At 42.5% G+C, this 19,807-nt stretch overlaps 1 long non-coding RNA gene across 1 annotated transcript; it reads right to left on the bottom strand.

The window, feature by feature from the left end:
• Nucleotides 1-221: 221 nt before the first annotated feature.
• On the bottom strand, nt 222-18,741 carry LOC125753745 (uncharacterized). Its single transcript, XR_007406217.1, has 3 exons — nt 18,556-18,741; nt 17,499-17,598; nt 222-2,474 (listed from the first exon to the last, which is right to left on the bottom strand). It is a non-coding gene; the product is annotated as an uncharacterized LOC125753745 (long non-coding RNA).
• Between the last annotated feature and the right edge of the window lie 1,066 nt (nt 18,742-19,807).

Genomic DNA, 19,807 nt, shown 5'->3' with positions numbered 1-19,807 from the left:
TAAGTGGATATTTTATCTTATGTAGTCAATAATACTTAATTTAGTTTTCTTTTGGCATATTTCTAGAAGTCGCCTATTCATTCTACTAACCACAGGAACCATAAGTAACAGTGAATAAAAATCAGCTCATGCAAATAATTTTTATACCCATCAGGACATTTGATACTCAAAACAATCTAGTAAGGTGGAAATCATTGAAAAAATAAGAGTATTAACATATTAACATCAGAGTATTATTGACAGGTGAGTTTATTTATCATTCTCAATTAAAGATGATTTAAAAAATTGGGGGGACTTTAAATTGCCAAGGTCAGATAGCTGATATCCCATACATATTTCAACTCAAGTGTTAACAGAGAATATTATTTTAGAATAAACGCATCTTCAACATAAACTTAAGAAAAATACTTAATGAATATAAAGTGATAATGAAAAAATTCAAGGTGACATTCTTCAATCATGAGTAGAGGGAAAAAACCTGAGTTAGCAGTATTGCCCAGAAGATGTGCGTCCACTTCTCTGATCATGCCAAGAGGCCACCACAGGCTTTGAGAGTGATGTGGTGGTAGGAGATGCTCACGAGGAAAATGAAGTCATAAAGCCTGTCCTGGGAGTACTGTTCTGAAAAAGGCAGCTATGTGCTTAGATAGACAGCTGCGAGGGCCCAGTGGTTAGATTCGAGGATATTTAACCTCTCTACATCTGAACTTTGAAAGAAGCGTGTATTGGGATCCTGCTTTGGGGTAAGATGCAGCAGGGTGCAGTATCCCAAAATTGCCCTGCAGAACACAAATGCACAACAAAAATAAATCTTATTTTAACGACACTGGAGAGCTGTAAATGCAGCAAGGATCCAATGCACTAAATTCAGGAAAGGAAAGAGCCCTTCCAGGCACTTCCTGTCACTTTCCCTCCTTTATTTTTATTCATAAGATTTATCACTGCCCACATTACACAGGGCAGACACTTACTTGAAACCCTTACAGCCAAATATCTTTGAGAATTCAGGCGTTTTCTACCTTAGAAAAGCAATACAGTGCATATATTCTACTTTTATTGTGTGCCCCACAGGACCAGGGGCAGCAACCCCAGATCAAGCGCATTAATATTTCTGTAACTAAGATATGACTATTCACTGTAATTGTGAGGAATAAAGATTATAGATGGCCTTTTGTTGACTTAGGCCAGGAGAAGCCAGATGAATTATGCAAAAGTTTTGGTCTTCTGGGGTTTTTTATTTCAGAATTGTGCCATAGAGAGCATGGAGCATGATATTTTTATCGTTGTCATTAAATGTCCATCTGTCCCACTAAATAAATGCATGTCCTGTGGGGACAGGGACCTTTCGAATGTGAACTGTGTAGCCCAGATTCTATGACAGCCCATGACTCGTGAGAAGCTCTTAGTACATGAATAGATGACACTTTGCAAAAGGGACGCCCAGGAAACTAACAAAAAATGGAGCTGCTTTGTCAACCACAAAACAAATCTGAGTGCTTTTCATTTCTTCATCAGTATTGAGTCATGAGTAACAAGACTTTTCAGCTCAGCAGATTTGGGTATCTTGAAAAGTTACAGTCCTCCTTTATATTGAGACATGAACAACTCAAATGCTTGATGTAGATGGAGCCTGGAGAATCATGGCAAAATAACGTCTCTAACATTTCCTACTAAAAAGAGGGAAGTAATTTCCTTGTGAAGATGATCTCTATAAGAGCTCTTCACTTAAAATGCACCAATTCTTCCTGAAGAATGGTGGTTTATAAACAGGATTCTATCAACTGTTTATGTAGTAAAATTACAAGGAATAGGGGTCATCCCAAAACAGAAATATGTACTAACAGCACATTCAGCAAGAGAAAATTGGATGAATATAAGATTCACATTGTATCCATTAAAAGACATTTCTTAATACAAAATATCTCAGCTTTTCATTCTATTGCAATCTTCCTGTTAAATTAGATCCTGAGAGGTCACAGAACTTATGCCTAAATCACACGGCACTGGAAAGTGGAAAAGCTATAGGAGTCAATTTTTTAAATAAACACAAATGAGCAAAATTTATAAAAATGCACCAATCAACGAGTCTTCATTTTACCTTCTGGGAGTGTATAAAGTCTGTTGCCAAGATACACAGATGAAGATAATGCCCGTGACGTTGTCCCCGAGTTTGCAGCACATGTTTTTCTCTTCTTAAGCAGGCAAAAATGATACAAGAACGTCAACTGCCACAAAAGCACATTTTTCTGGTAATAAGAACTGAGACAGGAAGAGAGCCAGTCTGAGCTGGTAAAGAAGTTGGGGCTTGAACAGAACTGTCACTGCTGCTCAGGGCTTGGTCAGTGGGAGCCACAGAAGGAAGTCTCCTGAGGAAGAGAAAGCATGTGCAGATGTACCACCAGCAAGCCCAGCATGACAGAAGGCAGAGGCCTAAGCCAAAAACAGCACTCAGCTCTGGTTTCTGGTGTGTCCACCTAGGGAAGGACAATACCAGAGGTTAAGCATTTACATCTCCCAGACCTTTCCCAGGTTTTGTCACAGTGCTTTGCATGTACTTACGCCCTTGCTGGATGAGCAGCCTGTAACTGAACAACCCTACTGTATATTCTCTTTGCCAACATAGCCTTCTTCTGACCACACTGATTTGGGGGATAATCAGTAGAAGAAGAAATGCAAGATAGCCTTGAAACAGTATTTAAATAGCATCATCCCTATGAAAAAGGCATCTGATCCCGTCCACATTTACAAACGTAATGCAGCGTTTGCTGTATACTGCTCTACGTACACATCATGTTGCTTAGAAAACCCAAGACCCAAGCAGAAAGCACATGATGGGAAGGCGGCAACGCAGTGAATGTGGCCTCTGGAAGTTGACCAGTAGGAGTCCCAGAAAGGCATTACTGAATTAGTAATCATAAGCAAATGACCTGATTTCTCAAAGCCTCAATGTATCTTACATGACAATTATAAATAAATCCAATGAAGCACTCAGGACAGAGTCTGGCCTATAGTTTGAGTTCAACGTGTGTCAGCTGTTGGTATTATCACTACGAATCGGCTTTCCTGCTATTTTTTTTTTAAGATTTTATTTATTTATTCATGAGAGACACAGAGAGAGAGAGACAGACAGAGACACAGGCAAGGAGAGGGAGAAGCAGGCTCCATGCAGGGAGCCCGACGTGGGACTCGATCCCAGGTCTCCGGGATCAGGCCCTGGGTTGAAGGTGGCACTAAACTGCTGAGCCACCAGGGCTGCCCTCCTGCTGAATATTGTTCAATACTTTGTAACAATTTCTAAATATTTTAAGTTTAATTAGCGACATTAAAATAATAGAATTTACTAATTGGAATTGGAATCGTCTTGTCATTTTAATAATTCATACAGTCTTATATAAGTTTCTACTTCATAACAAAAATTATTTTCAAATGTCACATCCGTTATCCTACTATGCAGGAATGAACTCACCTTTTTTACTCCTTATCTTAGAGCATGCTACATGAGGTCACCAATGTGCAAAGCAGCTCCTTCCCCGGGCAGCCCTTGCAAAACAACACACCTGCTTCAGAAACATCAATGCCAGCAACAGACCTCAGGAATTGCAGTTATTTTACAAGAAATGGGTAGCTTGAAGAAATGAGAGGTAATGAAGGTGGCTGCAAAGACTCATCTTATTTTGCAGCCAATGAAATTGCTTAAGTGTCAAGTCTGGATGTTTCTCTATTAATAAACATTTCCAATTACTGAGGAATTTGGGTATTGGCTTCAATTTGACCTTTATAGTAGAAACGCATATAGCTTCCAGGACTTGACAATAATGACAACTTCTAGAACTTCAACACGGATTTCTTAGGATCCTCATTTTGACACCATGATACGTAGGACATGTCTTGCCCAGTGGGAAGGAAACATCTTTCAGATAGAAAGCCGTTTCAGCTGCCAGAACAAAGTATGTCTCACCCTAGCAGCAGCCCTGTATGCCTCTCCTGCTCTGGACTGCTCGAAGGGGAACATAAGTGTCATGTATCCCATATTTTGAGGGAAAATCCCAACCACACACACCAAACCTTCTGACAATAAATCCATCAGTTCTCATGCACTATAATACTAAATAGAAATGAAAATTTCATTATAAGATACCAAAATCACATTATTTTCTACTCCCTAATATTAACCCACAAGTCTGCCGCAAGAATTATGTGAGGATTTTTGCTCATGGTTGTGAAGAGAAGTGGGACTTATGTGTGTGGAATTCTAGGTTTCTATGACCTTTAATTATTGTTAAATATGTTGAGAATAAACACAAATTATTATTTGTGGACTTTCCTTAATCTGTATCTAACAGTTACCTTCTATGTCCCTTACTACTGCAAACTGTTGAGAGATTTCCTCTTAGTTAACCTTGACTCTATCAGCATCATCTATAAGAAAAAAAAATAGTAACTAACTATAGGCATTAATATATTTCTTATTGGATTTATACTGTTAGTCCCTTTCCAAAAAAGGCTCTGAGGAAGCTAGCCTTTAAACAATTCCTTTCAATTTATAGAACAGCTTCATACGACTTTTTTCTTAGATGGTCACAACAGCCCTATGAATGAATTTCTTATTATTGTGAGAAATTTGTGATTGGAAAAATGTCTTGGAGTGGTCAAGTGGCTGGTCCAAGATCATATGGTCTCCAAATTCCACAGCCAGAACTCCAGTCAGGGTTGGCTTAATCTGGAGGCTGTACTGGATGCTTTCCACTCCACCATACCCCTCCACACATTGGAGATTAGATCTTTCCTATGTAATTAAGCTTGAGTCCATCACCAGGGACTCAGAATTACCAAGAATTTAAGAACATGCTAAATTTCTAATCATCCTACAAGCCTTAGACCTTACTTTGTCCCAAGTAACAAAGTCATCACCGGACAGCTGGCACCAAACTCTTCCAACACAGCAGCAAAACCTGCTCTTGAATCAGTCAGAAGCCCTTATGATCCTGGCTTGGGACATGGTGACCAATATATCCAAGCAGAGCTAGTAGACTTCTACAATCTCAAATTCTTCGTCTAGTACATTTGGATATGAATCTGATTGCTTCCAGCTTTGTCAGCTATGTTAGTAGAATCATTCATGACTTTAAAATCCCCCAAATAGTATGGAAGGCCAGTTCCAGGGAAATATAGTGTATTGTCTAACAATAGCAACCAAGACTGGGATTGATGAGTACAATGAGGTGCAAGAAGCTCTGGATCATTCCAGAGAAGTTTCAGATAACTTGTGTTCTTTGATTTGTCATGATTCAGGGCTCAGAACTCCCGCACAATATAGAGTATACACTCTTTATTAAAATATAGATCACATGGATTTAGTTTAGAGGAAACTATGCTTACTCGGATAATGAACCAGTATATAAAACAACAGGATCATGAGCCAGTTTCTTGAGGATAACTTATAACTGGAAATAAATCAATTAGGGGAAATAGAACAAGATAAAATGCAATCTCAGGAGATATCTTGTTGTAATTGAAACCTAAGTCATTTTACCATGTCTAGATCTTTCTACTGTTAAGCAGTCTTCAAATATGTCTCCTCATCTAAAAGCTTCCATTGAAAAAAAATCTATGTGGGTCTACATGTCAGACAGATTTGGATTCAAAGCAGAATTTCCTAATTTCTCAGTTTGCAGAAGTTACCTAACATCACAGGATCTCCACTTCTCATCTGAAAATAAGAATTAATGTTTGTGGTTTTTAATATTATTCTATTTGTCATCTCTAGCCCATAGAAAAAAATCAAAAGTATAAGTTAGGCTATAATTTCAAGTATGAAAGTGTTACAAGACTCTGATATCTTGATATGTGGTGTCCTCAGACCACTAGAACTATGATGTCCATTTTCAGTTTTTTTCTAAATCTGTAAAATAAGAGTCTCTACAGTTTGTAGAGAGTTGACTAATGTTCCTAAAAGTTGGCCAGCTCCAAGAAAATGTGATGTTTGTGAATAAGTTTTTGGAGATCCTCTCTTTACCTTTCAAGGGGTGTTGTACCCTGTGGGCTAATCCCCAAATGCCCCTCACCTCATGTGCCATTGTGGAGCTATAAAGACCAGAAGGGATGAGTAATGCAGTGTCAACACTTCAAAGCCTGGATGGAGGGAACATCTTTATATATGACAAGTGGTATGGCTATACACAGATGGCTTAGTCCTAAGAACCCTCCAGGGTCCACACATTTCACAATAATCTTTTCAAAATAATTGCTGCCACTTGAGTAGTACCCTCAGAAAATTACCACGTTGTCAATTTATTCTCTAGCTTTTGAAATTCCGTCTCCCATTTCCCTAAGGTAACAGACTCTAATGTCTTAAATCTCCAAACATGGGAAGATACATTTGCATTATATATTACATTAATATTTTCTTCACTCCCTTAGCTTATTTTTTAGAAAGTAAGTGTAGACTTTGGGTTCATATTAATGGAGTTTATGATTAATTATTTTCTACCTCATTAGGTTTTCTTTTTATTGGCAAAATGGACGTCAATGTTGAAGGAGGTCTAGTAGGGTAGAGAATTTTTACACCCGTGTGCCACAAAGTATCCTCTTTATAACTTCCTAGAAAAAGGGAACTATTTTCCTATAATGTTGAGGTTGCCTGCTTCTTTTTCAAAATCAAATTTTGTCTTAGTGTGCAGTTTGCATGTTTATCACTCAAGCACTTGATATAGGTTTTTAAAATAGTATGCACAGAATAGCTACTTAATGCATTGTTCTGTAGCACTGCCATGCTTAGCATATGGAAGGTGGTATCTGATTATTATTTTTTATTGTATTTTTATCATTGTGGGAAAGAAAGACCTCTGGTCTTTTCAGCACTGCTCCTAAACTGCAGGGATAGCAGGGTATTATTTACACTTAAGCTTTATCCCTGAAATATCTAATAAAATAAAGGAGTTCATTTGATCCTGAAAAATGTCAAATTATTAATGTCATTTTTATTCAATGTATGTAACAAATATTTGTTGTGTCTATCATTAGTTAACTTACCCTTGAACTAGAATTTGTATTTGTTTGCTCTCTTTTCAAGCTGGATCACTCAATTTTTTTTCATGAGAATCCATCTCCACAACTAGGAAGGTACTTACTGGTAAAAAGTGTAAAGGGAAAAACAGCTTCTGTGAAATGACTGGATCACCAGGAGATGTGTGGCCATTAATTCAGCCCGGAGACATCCTTCAGTAAGTCAGAAACCAGATAGCTAACCAACCAGGATCATGCAGACCAGAGACACTTATTCTCAGTTTCTCCACAGTTCAGCTTGTGTTACTGGGAAGTATGAAGGGCTATCAGGTAAATCTTTTGTTAGAGATGATGTAAACAAATAATGCTTATTTTCTTGTTCCAAAAGAATCATTTCCTCACAAACAGAGCTTACTATTAAATATACTACACAGGGGTGATGGGTGGCTCAGTCAGCTAAGCATCCCAACTCTTGACTTCCACTCAGGTCATGACCTCAGGGTTGTGAGACCGAGCCCAGTGTCAGACTCTGTGCTCTGTTCAGCACAGTCTGCTTGAGATTCTCTCTCTCCATCTCCCTCTGCCCCTGCTCATGCTATGCTCTCTCTCTTCAAATAAATAAATAAGTAAAATCTTAAAATACAGTGGATAGTAACCTGAAATATAACTCCACATAAACTCTTAATAAGCTCATTGTACCAAATGCAGGTGCTAATATCCCTCCCTTTCAATCCATCAAAAAAAATATTATCCTATGAGTACACAGTTTGCACTAAAATTTTATATTAAGTTATGTTGGATATTCATATATGAAAGGAAAGGACTAATGATAAGAAACTGAGGAGTGTATAAAACTAGCCAAATCAGGGACACCTGGGTGGCTTAGCAGTTAAGCATCTGCCATCAGCTCAGGGCATGATCCTGGAGTCCCAGGATTGAGTCCCACATTGGGCTCCCTGCATGGAGCCTGCTTCTCCCTCTGCCTATATCTCTACCTCTCTCTCTCTCTCTCTCTCTGCCTCTATCTCTCTCTCTCTGTCTCTCATGAATAAATACATAAAATCTTAAAAAAAAAACTAGCCAAATCAGATAAGCCAGAGATATGTCTCATGGGAATATAGAACAAAAAAATACTTGTGTATTTGAGTCATAAGAGCAGAAAAGAGCATTCATGAGCATTTATTTATCCTTGATGTTACTTGGGGACAAGGCAATTATGTCTCCACCATCATTAGCTGGAGTATGTACAGAGCAAAGAGGAATGCCCTGTTCTCATGTTTTAGTACAGTTTATCCAGAAGACTGGAATACTCCACTCAAAATGAATCATCCTTTAATGCAAAACCAATCCTAGGAAAATTAACAGGACAACCAGAAATGTGTTATTCCAAAGACATTGCCCAAATGCCTGCAACATAGTACATTTTCACTTTTGTTTGTAGAATGGTCGTATGACAGTCAACGAAGAAAGCACCAAAGAATTGCAAATACACAAATATGAGTTAGTCACAAGTTTAATGAAGGGCTATCCAAGAAATCATATATGGCAAGTAAGCATCCCAGTTAAGGGGTAAGAATGTGATAATAGCAGTACTTTATACACATTTCATTTATCCCTCCTGACCACCCCATGAACCAATATTCTCACCCAGATGAGAACACTGAGCTTTCATAAGGTTGTGGATTTGTCCAAACTTACAGAGAATGCATAATGCAGTCACCATGGTACACTGAATCACAAAAGCAACAAAAGCAAGGGCATATAACAAATTCAGAGAGATCAAGTCAACCCTTTAATGACTTTTGAAATGACTAATACTAATGCCAAGAGGCACCTGGGTGAAGCAGTCGGTTAAGCATCCTGCTCTTGGTTTCAGTTGTGATCTCAGGGTTATGAGATCAAGGCCCCACATTGGGCTCTGTGCTCAGTGCACAGTCTGCATAAGATGCTCTCCTGCTCCTCTCCACTGCATGACCTGCACGTGGGTGTGTACCCTCTCTCTAAAATAAATAAATAAATAAAATCTGAACAAAAACTGCCAACTACCCTTTTTTATATGGAACTGACCACAGCTCTTCCATAGTGGACAATGATACTAAAGATCAATAGATTTAAAACTCATAATTAAGTATAATATTTTAGCAATTTTTTGACTTTGGTGGAAACAGAAACAACTTCTCTCCTAAGAAATATTAGAGACATCCACATAAACACAATTTATGACAAACCATAGTACTTCTTTATAAATGTAATAATTTTTGATTTACTGACCATAAGTACTATATTACATTTGTGTTATTTTGTTTAGTTACCATGTGTTTTACTTTGTTTAAGTGCCATGCTTACAAGTGCCATATTATACTCACAGGGGCAGTGTACCTTAGTGGTTAAGATTAAAATAAAAAAAAAAAAGATTAAAATCAGATTATCTGGACTCTACTAATTTCCAGCTGTGTATCCCTTAAAAAAAAGTCCTTGATTTCTCCATACGTGTTTCCCCTTTTATAAATGAAGAAAATAATAATAATTACTCCATAGAATTGTTGAAAGGATTATATAACTTAACACATGTAAGGTACTTAGGATAGGATGTAGCCTATATTAAGGACTCAGTAAATTTTTGTAATTATCATAATTATTACCCAATCTAAATATAAGTAAGCTACATTATGATGGAGTTCTATTCTGTTTCTAAAACGTAAGTGGATTCACTAGCATTAAATAATATCGGTTATTAAAAAATAGAAGATTAGTGCATCTACAATGTACCCAAACTGGAAGTATATGTCTTGTGCATCTTTGCACATGGCATTTCTTACTGAAATCGAACCCCTGAACTTCTTTCCAATCACATAAGAAATAGTGCAGGGTATATATTAACCAATTTGTGAATTCTACCCTGATTTATTTGGGTCACACTCACCAAACAAATGCTCCTTCTCTGCTTAACCTGAGTCACATTACACAGTGTATGGAAAGTGTTGGAGTGCATATTTTCATATCATCTGTTGGATTCATTACATAATATTTTAACACCCAAACTATACTCTCTAGTTCACAAAACATCACAGTTGAAACCATGTCAGGGAGTCAGATGGAAGAACTTTTCTCCCTTGGACTGGTTCACAGGAGCTAGCCCGGCAAGTCAGTTAATTTCTGTAGCACACATGCATGGTCTCTACAGGCTCCTCATTGGCCATAACTCATGAGCAAATGTACATTAGCTCATTGGCTGCTCTGAGGGGTTAAATTCAGAGTATTTTCACTCAGAATAAATTTTTGGCACAGTGTAGAAAAACAATTGGGTAAGACAGAGTTTTACCTGGGGTGCCTGGGTGGCTCTGTTGGTTGAGCATCTGACTCTTGGTTTCAGCTCAGCAACTGATCTCGGGGTCATGAGTTCCAGACGCACATGGGCTCCATGCTCAGTGCAGTCTGCTTTGGAATCTTCCTCCCTCCTCCTCCCCCTTGGTCCCTCTCCCCACTTTCAGTTTTACCTAACACAATTTACAGAAAAAGTGAAACTTAATGATACTGAAAATCAAGCTTGTTTCGTGTCTTAGAGTAGGCTGGTGAGTCTGAAGAGGGATGCCCAGATGGCTTTTAACTGACCCCAGCCCTGCCCTCTTGGATCTTCCCCCAGCACCTGGGAGGACTTGCACAGTCAAAAGATCACTTCAGAAAAGACTTGTTTTAGCCCTCACCTCATTGTGGGGTCCCGCACATGGTTACGAGCCCTCCTGAGTATAATATTTGACCTCTTCTCAGGCAGAAATGACTAGTATTTTGCTGGGGAGAGTAATGAATCAATACTTATGGCACTGACCCCCTTTGCCATGTCCTTCCTCATCCCTGTCCTCAAGCTCCTGCTCAGACTTGTCATCAGCACACAGCAAAAGCACTGTGGAGTAATTATCCTGTCACTTAGGGAGCAAACACAATTTTCTGTGGATGCAATCTCAGTCTCTACATGCAATGAAGAAAGTCTGAGAAGGCAAAGCTCCTGTTGATTAAGATAAAGATGTGATGATGGCTTGTTTCTCCAGGGTAACATGTAGAGTCACTACAAATGAAGACCATTAGTGGTCACTACAAATGCAGTCATTAGTGGTCAAAGGTAAGCTGCAAAGAACTGAATGCCAGGGAAATCAAGCCCATTTTTATTAATTTCCTTACCTTTTTCCCACTAAATATTATTATTAAGCTGCCAACAAGAAATCAACTTACTGTTTGATATTTCCACATTTAAATTCACCAGGAGGGAGAGAACACACACACACACACACACACACACACACACACACACACACACAAATAAGGCTGTGTATTAACAGAAGGAAGGTGGCCAAAGGGAGAAGTAGACACTTTTGGGAGCCTGGACAATGTTGCTTCAGGAGGAAATTACGTCAGAAAAATGTAAATGCGAAAACATGTCTTAAGTCATCAGTAGATGAAATGCGGTTGATTATATAAAATTGAGAACTAAATATACTTAAAATTATGATTCTATTGATGTCAAAAACCAGATTCTTGAAGAAAGTGATTGAAATGAAGTTGGATGAAAATCCATTTTTAAGGACTTTTTTTTAAACCCATCAGATCAAATAAGAGTGAATGTTTGAGAAGGGATAATTTTCCTCACAAGGAAGGGACTAATTGTCCTCATAGGTTTTCCTAAATATACACACTTTAGGTGTCTTTTCGGACAATATTTAGCTCACGAAGTTGATTTTATACTTAGAAATTATTTAGCAAGAGGGCCCCTTGGTGGCTCAGCGGATGAGCATCTGTCTTCAGCCCAGGGTGTGATCCCGGGGTCCTGGGATCAAGTCCCACAACAGGCTCCCTGCATGGAGCCTGCTTCTCTCTCTGCCTGTGTCTCTACCTCTGTGTGTGTGTGTGTGTGTGTGTGTCTCATGAAGAAATAAATAAAATCTTTAAAGAAAAAAGAAAGAAATTATTTAGCAAGTTACATTTATTTATTTATTTATTTATTTATTTATTTATTTATTTATTTATTTTTTATTGGTGTTCAATTTACCAACATACAGAATAAAACCCAGTGCTCATCCTGTCAAGTGCCCCCCTCAGTGCCCATCACCCATTCACCCCTACCCCCCGCCCTAGTCCCCTTCCACCACCCCTAGTAGTTCGTTTCCCAGAGTTAGGAGTCTTTATGTTCCGTCTCCCTCTCTGATATTTCCCACACATTTCTTCTCCCTTTCCTTACATTCCCTTTCACTATTATTTATATTCCCCAAATGAATGAGAACATACACTGTTTGTCCTTCTCCTATTGACTCACTTCACTCAGCATAATACCCTCCAGTTCCATCCAGGTTGAAACAAATGGTGGGTATTTGTCGTTTCTAATGGCTGAGGAATATTCCATTGTATACATAAACCACATCTTCTTATCCATTCATCTTTCAATGGACACAGAGGCTCCTTCCACAGTTTGGCTATTGTGGACATTGCTGCTAGAAACATCGGGGTGCAGGTGTCCCAGCATTTCATTGCATCTGAATCTTTGGGGTAAATCCCCAACAGTGCAATTGCTGGGTCGTAGGGCAGGTCTATTCTTAACTCTTTGAGGAACCTCCACACAGTTTTCCAGAGTGGCTGCACCAGTTCCCATTCCCACCAACAGTGCAAGAGGGTTCCCTTTTCTCTGCATCCTCTCCAACATTTGTGGTTTCCTGCCTTGTTAATTTTCCCATTCTCACTGGTGTGAGGTGGTATCTCATTGTGGTTTTGATTAGTTTTTCCCTGATGGCAAGTGATGCAGAACATTTTCTCATGTGCTTGTTGGCCATGTCTATGTCTTCCTCTGTGAGATTTCTGTTCCTGTCTTTTGCCCATTTCATGATTGGATTGGTTGTTTCTTTGGTTTGAGTTTAAGAAGTTCTTTATAGATCTTGGAAACTAGCCTTTTATCTGATACGTCATTTGCAAAAATCTTCTCCCATTCTGTAGGTTGTCTTTTAGTTTTGTGGACTGTATCCTTTGCTGTGCAAAAGCTTCTGATCTTGATGAAGTCCCAATAGTTCATTTTTGCTTTTGTTTCTTTTGCCTTCGTGGATGTATCTTGCAAGAAGTTACTGTAGCTGAGTTCAAAAAGGGTGTTGCGTGTGTTCTCCTCTAGGATTTTGATGGAATCTTATCTCACATTTAGATCTTTCATCCATTTTGAGTTTATCTTTGTGTATGGTGCAAGAGAGTGGTCTAGTTTCATTCTTCTGCATGTGGATGTCCAATTTTCCCAGCACCATCTATTGAAGAGACTGTCTTTCTTCCAATGGATAGTCTTTCCTCCTTGATCGAATATTAGTTGACCATAAATTCAGGGTCCACTTCTGGGTTCTCTATTCTGTTCCATTGATCTATGTGTCGGTTTCTGTGCCAGTATCACACTGTCTTGATGACCACAGCTTTGTAGTACAACCTGAAATCTGGGATTTTGATGTCCCCAGATATGGTTTTCTTTTTTAAAATTCCCCTGGCTATTCGGGGTCTTTTCTGATTCCACACAAATCTTAAAATAATTTGTTCTAACTCTCTGAAGAAAGTCCATGGTATTTGATAGGGATTGCATGAAACGTGTATATTGCCCCGGGTAACACTGACATTTTCAAAATATTAATTCTGCCAATCCATGAGCATGGAATATTTTTCCATCTCTTTGTGTCTTCCTCAATTTCTTTCAGAAGTCTTCTATAGTTTTTAGGGTATAGGTCCTTTACCTCTTTGGTTAGGTTTATTCCTAGGTATCTTATGCTTTTGGGTGCAATTGTAAATGGGATTGACTCCTTAATTTCTCTTTTTTCAGTCACATTGTTAGTGTATAGAAATGCCATTGATTTCTGGGCATTGATTTTGTATCCTGCCACGCTACCAAATTGCTGTATGAGTTCTAGCAATCTTGGGGTGGAGTCTTTTGGGTTTTATATGTAGAGTATCATGTCATTGGTGAAGAGGCAGAGTTTGACTTCTTCTTGCCAATTTGAATGCCTTTAATGTCTTTTTGTTGTCTGATTGCTGAGACTAGGACTTCCAGTACTATGTTGAATAGCAGTGGTGAGAGTGGACATCCCTGTCTTGTTCCTGATCGTAGGGGAAAGGCTCCCAGTGCTTCCCCATTGAGAATGATATTTGCTGTGGGCTTTTCGTAGATGGCTTTTAAGATGTCGAGGAATGTTCCCTCTATCCCTACACTCTAAATAGTTTTGATCAGGAATGGATGCTGTATTTTGTCAAATGCTTTCTCTGCATCTAATGAGAGGATCATATGGTTCTTGGTTTTTCTCTTGCTGATATGATGAATCACATTGATTGTTTTACGAGTGTTGAACCAGCCTTGTGTCCCGGGGATAAATCCTACTTGGTCATGGTGAATAATTGTCTTAATGTACTGTTGGATCCGATTGGCTAGTATCTTCTTGAGAATGTTTGCATCCAGGTTCATCAGGGATATTGGTCTGTAATTTCCTTTTTGGTGGGGTCTTTGTCTGGTTTTGGAATTAAGGTGATGCTGGCCTCATAGAACGAGTTTGGAAGTACTCCATCTCTTTCTATCTTTCCAAACAGGTTTAGTAGAATAGGTATGGTTTCTTCTTTAAACGTTTGATAGAATTCCCCTGGGAAGCCATCTGACCCTGGACTTTGTGTCTTGGGAGGTTTTTGATGACTGCTTCAATTTCCTCCCTGGTTATTGGCCTGTTCAGGTTTTCTATTTCTTCCTGTTCCAGTTTTGGTAGTTTGTGGCTTTCCAGGAATGCGTCCATTTCTTCTAGATTGCCTAATTTATTGGCGTATAGCTGTTCATAATATGTTTTTAAAATCGTTTGTATTTCCTTGGTGTTGGTAGTGATCTCTCCTTTCTCATTCATGATTTTATTAATTTGAGTCTTCTCTCACTTCTTTTTAATAAGGTTGGCTAATGGTTTATCTATCTTATTAATTCTTTCAAAGAACCAACTCCTGGTTTTGTTGATCTGTTCCACAGTTCTTCTGGTCTCGATTTCATTGAGTTCTGCTCAAATCTTAATTAACTCTCTTCTTCTGCTGGGTGTAGGATCGTTTTTTGGAGATGTTGTGCTTAGAAGACCTATCGAGTATAGAAAGAGCTACATTGAAGTCACCAAGTATAAGTGTATTATTATCTAAGTATTTCTTGACTTTGGTTATTAATTGATTAAAATATTTGGGAGCTCCCACATTCGGGGCATATATATTGAAGACTGTTAAGTCCTCTTGTTGGATAGATCCTTTTACTATGATATAGTGTCCCTCTTCATCTCTCACTACAGTCTTCCGGGTAAATTTTAGTTTATCTGATATGAGGATGGCTACTCCTGCTTTCTTTTTAGGACCATTTGAATGGTAAATGGTTCTCCAACCTTTTATTTTCAGGCTGTAGGTGTCCTTCTGTCTAAAATGAGTCTCTTGTAGACAGCAAATAGTTGGGTCCTGCTTTTTTATCCAGTCTGAAACCATGCGCCTTTGGATTGGGTTATTAAGCCGGTTCACGTTCAGTGTTACTATTGAAAGATATGAATTTAGTGTCATCATGATATCTCTTCAGTCCTTTTTTTGTGGATTGTACCACTGAACTTCTTCTTAAAGGGGAATTTTAAGAGTCCCCCTTAAAATTTCTTGCAGAGCTGGTTTGGAGGTCACAGATTCTTTCAGTTGCTGCCTGTCTTGGAAGCTCTTTATCTCTCCTTCCATTTTGAATGAAAGCCTTGCTGGATAAAGTATTCTTGGTTGCATGTTCTTCTCCTTTAGGACCCTGAATATATCCTGCCAGCCCTTTCTGGCCTGCCAGGTCTCTGTGGAGAGGTCTGCTGTTACCCTAATACTCCTCCCCATAAAAGTCAGGGATTTCTTGTCTCTTGCTGCTTTAAGGATCTTCTCTTTATCTTTGGAATTTGCAAGCTTCACTATTAAATGTCGAGGTGTTGAACGGTTTTTATTGATTTTAGGGGGGGGATCTATTTCCTGGATCTGAATGCCTGTTTCCCTTCCCAGATTAGGAAAGTTTTCAGCTATGATTTTTTCAAATACATATTCTGGCCCTGTGTCCCTTTCGGCGCCCTCGGGAACCCCAATTAAACGTAGGTTTTTCTTCCTCAGGCTGTCGTTTATTTCCCTTAATCTATCCTCATGGTCTTTTAATTGTTTGTCTCTTTTTTCCTCAGTTTCCCTCTTTGCCATCAACTTGTCTTCTATGTCACTCACTCGTTCTTCCACCTCGTTAACCCTCGTCGTTAGGCCTTCTAGTTTGGATTGCATCTCATTCAGTTGATTTTTAATTTCTGCCTGATTGGATCTAAATTCTGCAGTCATGAAGTCTCTTGAGTCCTTTATGCTTTTTTCTAGAGCCACCAGTAGCTGTATAATAGTGCTTCTGAATTGGCTTTCTGACATTGAATTGTAATCCAGATTTTGTAACTCTGTGGGAGAGAGGACTTTTTCTGATTCTTTCTTTTGAGGTGAGGTTTTCCTTCTAGTCATTTTGCTCAGTGCAGAGTGGCCAAAAACAAGTTATATTGGGAAAAGGAGAAAAAGAGAGAGAAAGAAGGAAAGAAAAGAGAAAAAGAAAAAAGAAAAAAGGAAAAAAAAAAACGAGAAGAAAAAGAGAAAAAAAAAGAAAGGAAAAAAAAGGGTGGGGGAAGCAATCAGAAATCAAAAACAAACAAACAAACAAACAAAAAAACCCACGGGGGAGTATCTTCTGATTCTGTATACTTTAAGTCCCTTGACTTCCCCTGGAACTTGTCCTTCTAGCTGGTCTTCTGGGGGAGGGGCCTGTTGTGATTTTCAGGTGTTAGCACTTGGGGGAGCTGCTCTGCCCCCTGCCTGGTGCAGGACTCAGTGGGGGTTGTTTACCCCGTGAGGCCCCAGGAGGAACAACCACAGTGGCTGCTCTGGAAACCTGGATTCAGCCCCCGCAGTAACTACGGTGCTCTCTGTCTGCAGGGCCTGGAGGCTCTGGGGGGCGGGGCCGCTGCTCTGCTCAGCTCGGGGCAGGAGCATCCTTGCTATCCTGGGCCCTCCCGGCCTCTGCCTGTCCTGGGGGTAGCCCGGATCCTGGGCTGTGTCCGGTGCCCTGTGCTCCCGGTCTGCGCTGTTGGATTCGCGCTCCTGGCCGTGCAGCCCCCTCCGCGGAGCCGCCGCCCGAGCCCCTCCGAGCTGCTCCGGGTCCCGCCGTGCACGCTGCAGCCCTTACGGAGCTCGGGGCACTCTCCTGGGCGCGCAGGTGTCTTGTTAGTGTCCCAGGGAGCCCGAGGGCATCCCCGCCCTCCTGGGGTCCTGCTCCAACTCCCTGCGGCTGCCCTTCCGCCAGGGAAGGTTGGTGCAGCTCCTGCTTCTCCCGGACGGAGCTTTCCTGTCCTGGGGTCACTCGGCCCGGCCTTACCCCGGCTCCTCGTGGGGCCCCTCCCCTTTGGAGGCCTTTTGTTTCTTTATTTCTTTTTCTCCCTCCTTCCTACCTTGAGAGAATCGGGAACTCTTCTCACTGTAGCATTCCAGCTGGTCTCTCTTTCAATCTCAGGCCGAATTCGTAGATTTTCAGGATGATTTGAAGGTTATCTAGGTAATTTGGTGGGGACAGGTGATTTGGGGACCCTACTCTTCCGCCATCTTGCCCCTCCTCCCTTTGTATCTTTAAATAAAAACTGTGCACACACGTGTGTGATGAACTACAGCTTATGTTTGCTTGTGAACCCCTCAGACCTACCTATTCTAGAGTAAGTGTGTAATTAACATTTACTGTTGGTCCTTCCACACTTTGCTCTCCTATTTCCCAACCATTTCCAACTGTTAGCATGGCTATGCTTCGCTCAAACCTCTCAGATGGCAGTAATCATGACAAGTGCTTACATAGGACATGTTTTGTGACAAACATTCCTCTACATGACATATATATTTCGCTTAATCCTCACAACCATCATATGAAACGGATACTATTATCATCTCTATTTTACAGATGGAAAATAAATCTCTCTATTTTACAGAGAAGTCAGGAAACTTGCCCAAAGTCATGCACCCAGCCGATGGCAGAGGGAGGACTTGAACCCTGAGGTCTGAGCCCGTTCTACATAATTACTCTCCTGGCCCTGTCACCAGCTCATTCTCTTTAGCTGTGACCAATAGTTTTTAATTTTGATTATTTGAACTTATTTTCATTTTCAAAAATTCCTTGACGATTCAAATCCCAATCCTCTGAAAAGATTTTCTCAATCAAATAAATGTATAAAGTACAAAGCAGGGGTGCCCGAGTGGCTCAGTTGGTGAAGCATCTACCTTCAGCGAGATCACGATCTCAGGTTCCTGGGGTGGAGCCCAATGTCGGTCTCCTAGTTCAGTGGGGCGTCGGCTTCTCCCTTTGCCCCTCCCACTGTTTGTAATCTCTCTCTCTCTCTCTCTCTCTCTCTCTCTCTCTATGTGAATATGCATATATATATAAATATCAGAGGCCCCGAAGGGGTTGCCGGCGCGGCCCCTCAAGCTCAGGCCGCAGTCTCCGCCCCGCGGCCCCACACTCACGTCACCCAGGTGGAGGGCGTTGACCTGGGCCTGGACCAAGGGCGGCTGCGGGGACCCAGGCTGTGCGTGCGCTTCCCTCTCCGGCGCCTGGCGGGGAGGTGCGGCGCGAACCCGGCGGGCGCGGCCGTCAGCAGCGGGAAGCGGCCTCCCCAGGGCGGCCACGGCCCCACTCGCGGCCCCACACGCGGCCCCACACGGGCCGTCGCTCCCCACCGCGCGCCAGGGCGGCCCGGCCCCCTGCGTCTCCCGGCGGGCCTTGCGGCGGCGGCCTCCGCGCGAGGGGCCCCGAGGCCGCCTGGGCCCCGGAAGGCCGCGCGGACGCGCCCGGAAGCCGGAAGCCGGAAGCCCGCGCCGGACCCGGAGCCGCGTGCGCGGTGGGCGGCGACGGCAGAAGCTTCGGGAAGGCGCCCGCGGAGGCGCAGAGGCTCTCCGGGGAGGCCCCACTACCCCGACGGGTCGCCGAAGCCGGCGCGGGACACGCAGTCGTCCCCTGAGGGGTAAGCCGAGGCCGGGCCAACCCGAACCCCCGGGGCGGCGGTGCGCGCGGCTGCGGCTGCACGAAGCTCGGGGTCCGCCCCAGAGACCCCCGCACACATGCCCCGGGGTGGAGGCCGGGTCGGGGCGTGAGGGGGGCGGGGGGGGCCCGTGGGGGGCACCGTGGGGGGCACCGTGGGGGGCGGGGGGACCGCGAGGGGGGCTGTGGGGGGCGGGGCGACCGCGAGGGGGGCCGTCGGGGGCGGGGCGACCGCGGGGGGGGCGTCGGGGGCGGGGCTGACCGCGAGGGGGCGGGGGGGGGGGCGGGGCGACCGCGAGGGGGCGGGGGGGCGGCCGCGAGTCCCTGGAGCCCTCCGCGCCGCGCGGCCACCTGCCGAGTCTGCGAGCGAGTCGGGGCCTCGAGGCCTTGGCGCCCGGCGGTCCCGGCCGCGACGTGAGGCGGGAAGGCGCCGAGGGCAGGCTCAGGCCCGCAGCCGCAGGTGCAGCCCCCGCCCCCGGGGCCTCCCGGCTCCAGGGAACGTCGTCCGTCCGCAAGTGGTTTCTCGTGCTCTGCGTCATGCGGACATTGTCGCCTCTTACACGGTTTCTTTCAGGTTTTATTTGCTCAATCGTGAGAGACACAGGGAGAGAGGGGCAGAGACACAGGCAGCGGGACAAGGCGGCTCCTCGCAGGGAGCCCGTCTGGGACTCGATCTGGGACCCCGGGGTCACGGTCACGCCCTGGGCCGGAGCAAGACGCTCCACCGCCCGCACCCCG

Source organism: Canis lupus, chromosome 26 (genome assembly GCF_003254725.2).
Source record: "Canis lupus dingo isolate Sandy chromosome 26, ASM325472v2, whole genome shotgun sequence".
In the NCBI taxonomy this organism is placed as follows: Eukaryota; Metazoa; Chordata; class Mammalia; order Carnivora; family Canidae; genus Canis; species Canis lupus.
This window is presented reverse-complemented; position numbering and strand designations above follow the sequence as displayed.